Raw genomic sequence first — 9747 nt, 5'->3', positions numbered from 1 at the left:
AATGAGTGGTATAAAAAAATGATAATACCCTTGATTATCATTATTTTACCTGTCTTTCTCATTATCCTGTGAGTGCTTTGAGGGTATATAATTTGTAACCTCAGCACCTGCTTTTTGAGAGACATTTGATTTTTTTTTTTTTGAGACATTCTATTTTTAACAAGCTTTCCAGGTGATCTAAAGTACAATGAAGGTAAGAATCAGTATTGTAGATAATAGGGAGGGACTGAGGTATTTGAACTGAACTGAACTGAGGTGTTTGAAGCAAGAAGGTGAAGATTCATCTAGCAGAATGCAAGATGAAGCAGAGGACAGAGAAAATGGAGATCAAAGATACAGAATGAAAGCTGCTGTATTTCTCCACTCATGAGATAATAAAGACTAGAAACACTAGGAAGAGCATAAAGGGAAAGGGAGGGTTAGGCATGGAAAGCCCTGAGCAGAAGGAATCACCAAATTTAGTGACTGAGTGTTTGCTAGGGGAGAATGAAAAATAACTTCAGAGCTCATCAATGAATTTGGTAAAGCTGCAGGATGCAAAATTAATACACAGAAATCTCCTGCATCCCAATGCACTAACAACAAAAGATCAGAAAGATAAATTAAGGAAACAATCCCACTTACCATCACAACAAAAAGAATAAAATACCTAGGAATAAACCTATCTAAGGAGGCAAAACACCTGTACTCAGAAAAGTATAAGATATTGATGAAAGAAATCAAAGACAACATAAAAAGTTGGAGAGATATACGATGTTCTTGGATTGGAAGAATCAATATTGTAAAAATGACTGTACTATCCAAAGCAATCTAGAGATTGAGTAAAAACCCTATCAAATTACCAATGGCAGTTTTCACATAATTAAAACAAAAAATTATACAGTTGTATGGAAACACAAGACTCTGAATAGTCAAAGCAATGTCGAGAAAGAAAAACAAAGCTGGAGGAATAAGGCTCCCTGATTTCAGACTATACTACAAAGCTACAGTCATCAAGGCAGTATGGTACTGGCAGAAAAACAGAAATATAGGTCAATGGTACAGGGTAGAAAGCTCAGAGATAAATCCATACACCTATGGGCATCTAATCTATGATAAAGGAGACAAGAATATACAGTGGAGAAAAGACAGTCTTTTCAATAAGTAGTGCTTGGAAAACTGGACAGCTACATGTAAAAGAATGAAATAAGAACACTCCCTAACACCATAAACAAAAATAAATTCAAAATAGATTAAAGATCTAAATGGGGATTGGGATGGGGAATACATGTAAATCCATGGCTGATTCATGTCAATGTATGGCAAAAACCACTACAATATTGTAAAGTAATTAGCCTCCAACTAATAAAAATAAATGGAAAAAAAAAAGATCTAAATGTAAAGCCAAACACTATAAAATTCTTAGATGAAAACACATGCAGAATACTCTTTGACATAAGTCACAGCAAGATCTTTTTTGATCCATCTCCTAGAATAACAAAAATAAAAACAAAAAAATTTGAAAGGAATCTAATTAAACTTAAAAGTTCTTGCACAGCAAAGGAAACCATAAACAAAAGAACAACCCTCAGAATGGGAGAAATATTTGCAAATGAAGCAACCGACAAGGGAATAATCTTCAAAACATACAAACAGCTCAAGCAGTTCAGCATCCTTTTTTATATCTTTCCACCAATCAAAAAATTGGCAGAAGATCTAAATAGACATTTCTCCAAAGAAAATATGCCAATGGCCAAAAAGCACATGAAAAGATGCTCAACATCACCAATTGTTGTTGTTGTTGAATTGCTGAGTCATGTCCTACTCTTTTGCAACCCCATGGACTGTAGCCTGCCAGGCTCCTCTGTCCATAGGATGTCCTAGGCAAGAAGACTGGAGTGGGTTGCCATTTCCTTCTCCAGGTGATCTTCCCAAGCTAGGGATCAAAACTGAGTCTCCTGCATTGGCAGGCGGATTCTTTACTGCTGAGCCACCATGGAAGCATTTATTAGAGAAATGTAAATCAAAACTACAGTGAGGTATCACCTTACACAAGTCAGAATGGCCATCATCAAAATAATCTACAAACAGGGATTTCTCTGATGGTTCAGTAGCTAAGACTACATTCCCAATGCAAGGGGCCTGGGTTCAATCCCTGGTTAAGGAACTAGATCCCCACATGTCTCAACTAAGGTTTTGCTTGCAGCGACTAAAGATCCCGCATGCCAAAATGAAGACCTGGCACTGCCAAATAAATAAATAAATATTTTTAAAAAATAAAATCTACAAACAATAAAGCTGGAGACGGTGTGGAGAAAAGGGAACCCTCTTATATTGTTGGTGAGAATATAAATTGGTATAGTCACTATGGAGAAAGGAGTATGGAAATTCCTTTAAAAACTAAAAATAGAGCTACCATATAATCCAGCAATCCCACTCCTGGGCATATACCCAGAGAAAACCGTAATTCAAAAAGATACACGTACCCCAGTAGTGCACTGCAGCACAATTTACAATAGCCAGGCCATGGAAGCAATCTAAATGTCCATCAAGAGAGGAATGGACAAAAAAGATGTGCTACACATATACAACGAAATATATTCAGCCATTAAAAAAAAAAAATGCCATTTGCAGCAATATGGAGGGACCTAGAAATTGTCATACTGAATGAAGTCAGAGAAAGACAGTATCATATGGTATCACTTATATGTGGAATCTAAAAATAAAGGAGGTGTACAGATGAACTTATTTACAAAACAGAAGTAGAGTCATGGATGTAGAAAACAAACATGGTTACCAGGGAATAAGGAGAGGAATGGATAAATTGGAAGACTGGGATTGACATATATACACTACTATATATAAAGTAGATAACTAATAAGAACCTGATGCATGGCACAGGGAACTCTACTCAATATTCTGTAATGGCCTCTATGGGAAAAGAATATTTTTAAAAAATGAGTGGACATATGTATGTGTATAACTGATTCACTCTGCTGAATACAGCTGAATACAGCTGAAACTAACACAACATTATAAATCAACTATACTTCAATAAAAGTTTTTAAAATGAAAAATTAAAAAACGAAAAGAAAAATAACTTCTATATTTCTAACTTAAGGAACTGGCATGATAATAGCAATAACAACTAGCATGTAATAATCACTATAGGCAGTCACTGTGGCCAGGCTACCTCAACAACCATGCCCAACTCTCTTCTTTTGTACTCATCTCCCATTACAGAGGCCAAAAACTAAACAATTTCTTTCACAGCCTCTCTTACAGTCAAGAGTGGACACGTGACTTATCCTTGGCAATCAGATGTAGGGAGAAGTCCTTTGAGAGACTTCCAGGAAAGCTTTTGTTTTCTTGATGAAAGAGACAGTGGATGCTGGGCCTGCCCTTCTCCTTTCTTGCGTTGAGTGGAGATGTGATGTCTGGAGCTGCAGTACCTGGTGACCACATTGTGACGACCATGAAGACGCTAAGTCAGCATGCTAAAGACGGCAGAGGGGAAGGTAGAAAGAAATGGGGTCTTTGGTGGCACCAATGAACTGATGCACCAAACCTGGAACTACCCACCTCTAAAATTCTAGTTATAAAAGATAATTAAATATGCTTTTTACCTACAGTACTGTTAATTGGCATTCTGTTACTTGTAACGTAATACAACCAAACTGATATAAACACTGACTATGTGCCAGGTACTGATCTAAGAAATTTAACTCAATGCTTTACAACAATTTGATGAGGAATGTGTTATTATTATCCCAATTATACAGATGAGGTAATTAAGGCATCAAAAAAGTCAGATAATTTGGCCACCTCATAAGTAGCAGGACAGGGAATTAAAACTAGATAGTCAGCCTCCCAAGACTTCACCCTTTACCACTACATATCTAGTTTCTCAATATTGGTGGGAGTATAGACAGAAGTAAGGATGTTGGGAAAAGGTGTTAACAGCTGGAAATCCAAGTGGAAATGTCCATCAGGCAGTTAGAAATGCCAAGTCTGCAGCACAAGAACATTGAGGACATTATTTAGAACAAGGAGACACCTCCATTGAAATAAGAGTTGATTTAGAAGCTGCAAAAGTTCCAAACTGTCTATCTACAAGGTGAGTTGAGCTGCATAGAACCATATATATATGTGTGTGTGTGTGTGTGTGTGTATATATATATATATATATATGGCAAACCTAACCTGGCCTGAATAATGATGCTTTGTTGACAAAATGCCTTTGACTATTCAAAAGCTGGCTCCCTTGTTAGTGCAGCATTTATGTTCCAGCTTAGGAGTGCATCGTTTAAAGGAACACTATTAAGTGTTACTCTTCACTTCGTATTGCCAGAGAAGATTGTTGGTGGTGTGGAGCAATTTCCCAGTGCAGGCCATGGCCGAACATGACCTCAATCTTCCAGACAGCTGCCAGTTTGCAAGGCTGGGCTGACCTAGCCAAATTACCTGGAATCTGGAATAGGGCTTCCAGGGCCACTGATTGTCCTACCACCTTCAACATCAGGGCAGCCTGTTCTCAGAAAATAGAATGATGTTTACCTTCATACTACTGAGATTCAGAATAAAAGATGTTTGTGAGAACCAGAGTGGGAGAAGGAGGGGGAAATAGGTGACATTCCTTCCAAATAATGGTACTAACAGCTTCACTTACTGAGCACTGGCTCTGTGCTGAGGGAGTGCCTTTTGTGCATTATCTCACCCAAAGCAAGGTAATTTCTGCTCTGCTTCTATTTTAATGGAATCACAAAATGTCCAGAGAAAATTGTTGTTAATCACTGATAGTACCTTGGCACTTGCCAGTTGTTTTTCATTGTTGTTTTCCATCATTCCTCAAAGGCTTAATAAAAGTAAACCACAGCTAATGCCCATGACACGGTGATAATTCTCATACAAGGCTGATAACTAGGAAAATAGATCAGTCCTGTGGAAAACAAATTGGCCTGCCTGAGAGATCTGAGAGGTCACCTATATGAAAAAGATACACTTATGAACTCCCCTCTGCCAACTTTGAAAGGTTGGTATTTACCTGGTCCTAGAAATGGAGCCAACCTACTCCTTACTGATACAACATAAGGTTATAAATACTCTGCTGTGTTGGAAAAGAACTAAAGAAGGGAAAGATGTAAATTACACAGTCCAGGTATTGGCCAGAATGTTTTGTCCTTTCCTTGGTGATGAGCTTCAGTTCTGATCTAGAAGTTCTGATCTAGACATTCTGATCCTCATCACAAACCACAGATGACACTGGAGCAATTTTATTTTTATTAAATGCTTAAATGATGTGACAATCACTTAAGTAACTAGAGTACACATATTAAACCTTTAATTTATAATCCTTTTGCCAAAGCACTTCTGTTAGAACTTAATTTACTATGTCTCTAGATTCACACTCCAAGTCTAATCATTACAATTAATTCCAATTTCCTTAATCAAGGATGCATGTCTTTACTTATTCTTCCTGAAAGTAACAGAGATTATAAATGGATAGATTTCATTACTGTTCATGATTGTGGTCAGTTGTTCTCAGGTCCTTGGTCTGGCACCATTTCCCTCCGGGATGCTCTTTGGAAGCTAAACAATCATAGATTTAGCTGCTAATAACAACAACAACAAAAGGGAGATGGGAAAAAAAATACACATCACACTTACTGCAGAGATAAGAATGAAACATGCTGAATCACCACTGAAGGGGTCAGTAGCCCAAGGCCACTCACGCCTCATGATTGGCAGCTGCAAAGGGTTCCCTCTGCCAAGCCCGCTGTCCAGGGGGCAAGAGGTCAGAATAGCACAGATGCTGACTTGGAGAAGTGACTCACCCAGCATTAGTGGCTAAAACCAGGCAGACTGGAAAAACACCTACAGGCAGGACCTAACCTAGTATTTACATAAAAACAGACAGGGCAGTAACTAGCAAGTCCTTCCACAATTCTGCAAAAGTTGATTATTCTGGGGACTTCCCTGTGGTCCATTGGTTAAGAATCTGCCTGCCAACACAGGGGACACCAGTTTGATCACTGGTCTGGGAAGATTCCACATGCTGCGGGGCAACTAAGCCCATGTACCACAACAACTGAGTCCACGCTCTAGAGCCGGTGTTCCTCAACAAGAGGAAATTCACTTGCAGTAACAAACACCCAGTGCAGCCAAAAATAAATATAAATAATTTTTTAAAAGTCAATTATTTTATGTCCTCAAAAGAATGAAGGAGAAGTAAATTCCCTCTTAGACTTCAAAATACTCCAAGATACACATCTAGTGGAGTACTACACGCAGAGTAGTAGGTTAATAAATGTTTGTTGGAAGTTAACTGACTTGTTGACTGTATATCATAACTCTATGACAAAGTAGGTACTGTTGTCCCCATTTTACTGTGAAGAAACTGAAAAAGACAAGTTTGGTAACTTGTTTAAAAGGAATAAAGTCAGGACTCAAACTCAAGTCTTTGTGGTCCCAAAGCTAAAGTTCTTTCTCTTGCATCATGATGCTGCAAACCATCTGCTTTGCTAAATTAAGAAAAGAACTTGGCATCTTTTCTAATTATAACTTTTATAAGACTATTCTATATATGTAAAATCCCCTTCTACCCAGGTCTCCTTATTCCCTGCAAATGACCTCTTTTATTACTTCATTCAAAATGTGGACAGGCTTCCACATTAACACCACTTCTTTGTCTTATATCCCATCCTCCTTTCCTTCACTACTGTCTCAGAGAAAGTGGTGACCCTCCAGTTCTGGGTGAGATTTTTCTATTCTAGAACCATGGCCCACTTTGTCCATAACCTCACAGAGAAGGCTCAAGCCCTGGTCAATGCTGCTGTGACTTCCTTGAAGCCTTGACTGGCCAAAATTTGGCACTAGGTTAAAGTTGAGTTGGTTCCTCCAACCCTGCTGAGATCCCTATTGCTATTCAGAGGTTTAAAAAAAATAGTCATTAGTGCTCAAACTAGTGGCTTCAAAGAGCTCAGAGTTAAATTAAAGAAGCTTCACTGAATGGTCTGGTGGCCACTGAATTGTTAGTGTAGTTTTATGTTGATGAGATCATAGGCAAGTGTGGCATAATTGGTTATAATGTTTGAAAACCAATCTTTAACATCTGATTATATTTGGTTTATTATTTGCGTGTCGTTGAACCATGTGTGACCAGACTGCTATCTAAATAAAGTGATGTGTCAAAAATCAGTGTTTTCTCTATCAAACACTACACGACGGTCATGATATTTCTTGGTACTAAGTTGGGTTGTCTTTTACTTTGATATATTAATACAGCTCCAAATGTATGTCTTTGCTTAGTCTGAAATTGGAAAAGATATGTGCAAATATAACAATGTAGTATATATGTATATGAGGATAACATTTTAATTTGATGGTCTGAAATATAATATAATGTATATAGTAAATCATGTCAGTAGTCATAAAGAATAAAATTTTGACTATTTCTTCTTGCAACATCACAGAAATACCCTTTTTATAAAAGCTGTCTATAAATATCGGTGTACTTCTTTTCAATTTGAATAGAGTCTCAAGAGTGAATAGCAGGCTGGTCTTCTAAATGTGTATCTTTGCAACATCTTTAGCAGTAGGACAGAGTCAGTGAGAATCCTGATCTACATTTTAAATCTAAGTTTGATACATATTATATCATTAATCTATTCAGTCTTATGATTTTTAGAACCTATCTTGGCAAAATAAAATATCTAAACAGGATTATACTTTAGTACCATGCATGGGTCTAAATAGCATATTATATCCTGAAATAAATAGATGTGATTGCTATGAAGAAAAAGGAAAGAAAAAAGAAATGATCTTCCTTTATCTCAAAGTGAAAGCTCCCTCTGTGTCCCTCATTCTCTTCCATTCTCTGGGGCCTTACTTCATCAGGAATCCCCACGACTTGACCACATTTAACTACATCTCATTCCTTCTTCTGTGACTTCTTCCTGCCAATGTATAAATGTTTTGAAGTGCTCCCCATCTTAATACACACACACACACACACACACACACACACACACACTCACACACACACACTCACACACACACATCACCTCCACTCACCAGGCTACTCCTTGAATTACATTCCTGTTCCCACTTCCTTTCCTTTACCACCAAGTTTCTTTGTCTGGGTTTCTATTTCCTCACCATCTAACCATGTGCACCCTCACCAGGTACAAAAAATTCTCTCTTGAGAACCACTGAAGGATCAAATCCAATAGATTTTTCTTTGTTCTCATCCTCCTCAGATTCTCTGCAGCCAGTCACTATCAACAACTCCTATTTCTTCATAGCGTCTTCTCCCATGATTTTTCATAATGTGTTCACTCTCAGATCTAGTTCTCATTCTCCGATTCCTCTTTCTCCTTCTGACCCCAAAAGTAAGTACTCCCTTTGGTTATGCCCATGGTTCATTCCTCTTCTCTTTACATTCCTCTTTTGGGAATTTTACTCAATCTTTTCTACCAATCTTAACGTCTTGACTAATGCTCAAGTCCACATTTTCAACTGCCTGTTGGACATCTGCCTATCCTCCTGATAACCCAAACTCAGTATGCTCAAAACAGTGATCTTTCTTTTTGTACATATCTATTAATTATACTATAAATACTATCCTCTCAATCCCTGTAGAAAAAAATATTCACAAGCTAAGGCTATAGATGTCTAATGCTACCGAAGCCAAATATTAACCATAGGAAGTTTAATATTCAAATAGGATTTTTCTTTTGTTTAAAAATTATTTTTCAAAATTAATGCACATTTTTCTTTAAAAAATTATTCTTTTTATTGCATGCATCTCATGGACAGAGGAGCTTGGCAGACTACAGTCCTTGGGATCACAAAAGGGTCAGACACAGTTGCACCTAAACAACAACATAAAACCTTGCCCAGAGGTCATTCAGTGCTAACATTTTCCTTATGGGTGTTTGTAAAAAAAAAAAAAATCAGAGACAAAACAAAATAAAAAAAAGAAAACAGAAACAGACTCAGATCCAGAGAAAAAGGTATTGGTTACCACAGGGGACAGGAGGAAGGGAAAGGGCAAAATAGGTAAAGGGAATTAAGAATACAAACTAGCAGTCATAAAATAAGTTAAGTCACAGGGATATATGTACAGCAAAGGAAATTTAGTCAATATTTTATAGTAACTTTGTATGGTGTGTAACTATGAAAATATCAAATAGCAATGTGGCATCCAGTCCCATCACTTCATGGCAAATAGATGGGGAACAGTGGAAACAGTGGCTGACTTTATTTTGGGGGGCTCCAAAATCACTGCAGATGGTGATTGCAGCCATGAAATTAAAAGACACTTACTCCTTGGAAGAAAAGCTATGACCAACCTAGACAGCATATTCAAAAGCAGAGACATTACTTTGTCAACAAAGGTCCATCTCATCAAGGCTATGGTTTTTCCAGTAGACGTGTATGGATGCGAGAGCTGGACTGTAAAGAAAGCTGAGCGCTGAAGGATTGATGCTTTTGAACTGTGGTGTTAGAGAAGACTCTTGAGAGTCCCTTGGACTGCAAGGAGATCCAACCAGTCCATCCTAAAGGATATCAGTCCTGGGTGTTCATTGGAAGGACTGATGTTGAAGCTGAAACTCCAATACTTTGGCCACCTCATGCGAAGAGCTGATTCATTTGAAAAGACCCTGATGCTGGGTAAGATTGAGGGCAGGAGGAGAAGGGGATGACAGAGGATAAGATGGTTGGATGGCATCACCAACTCAATGGACATGAGTTTGGGTGGACTCT

At 37.9% G+C, this 9747-nt stretch overlaps 1 pseudogene; it reads left to right on the top strand.

Annotated features, from left to right (window-relative positions):
* The first annotated feature begins 6756 nt into the window (after positions 1-6756).
* LOC122431653 lies at positions 6757-7073 on the top strand (annotated as a pseudogene).
* Positions 7074-9747: the final 2674 nt, after the last annotated feature.

This window comes from Cervus canadensis, chromosome 30 (genome assembly GCF_019320065.1).
Source record: "Cervus canadensis isolate Bull #8, Minnesota chromosome 30, ASM1932006v1, whole genome shotgun sequence".
NCBI classification, from domain to species: Eukaryota; Metazoa; Chordata; class Mammalia; order Artiodactyla; family Cervidae; genus Cervus; species Cervus canadensis.
Note: the sequence above shows the minus strand (reverse complement) of the source record. Positions and strands in the feature narration are given on the sequence as shown.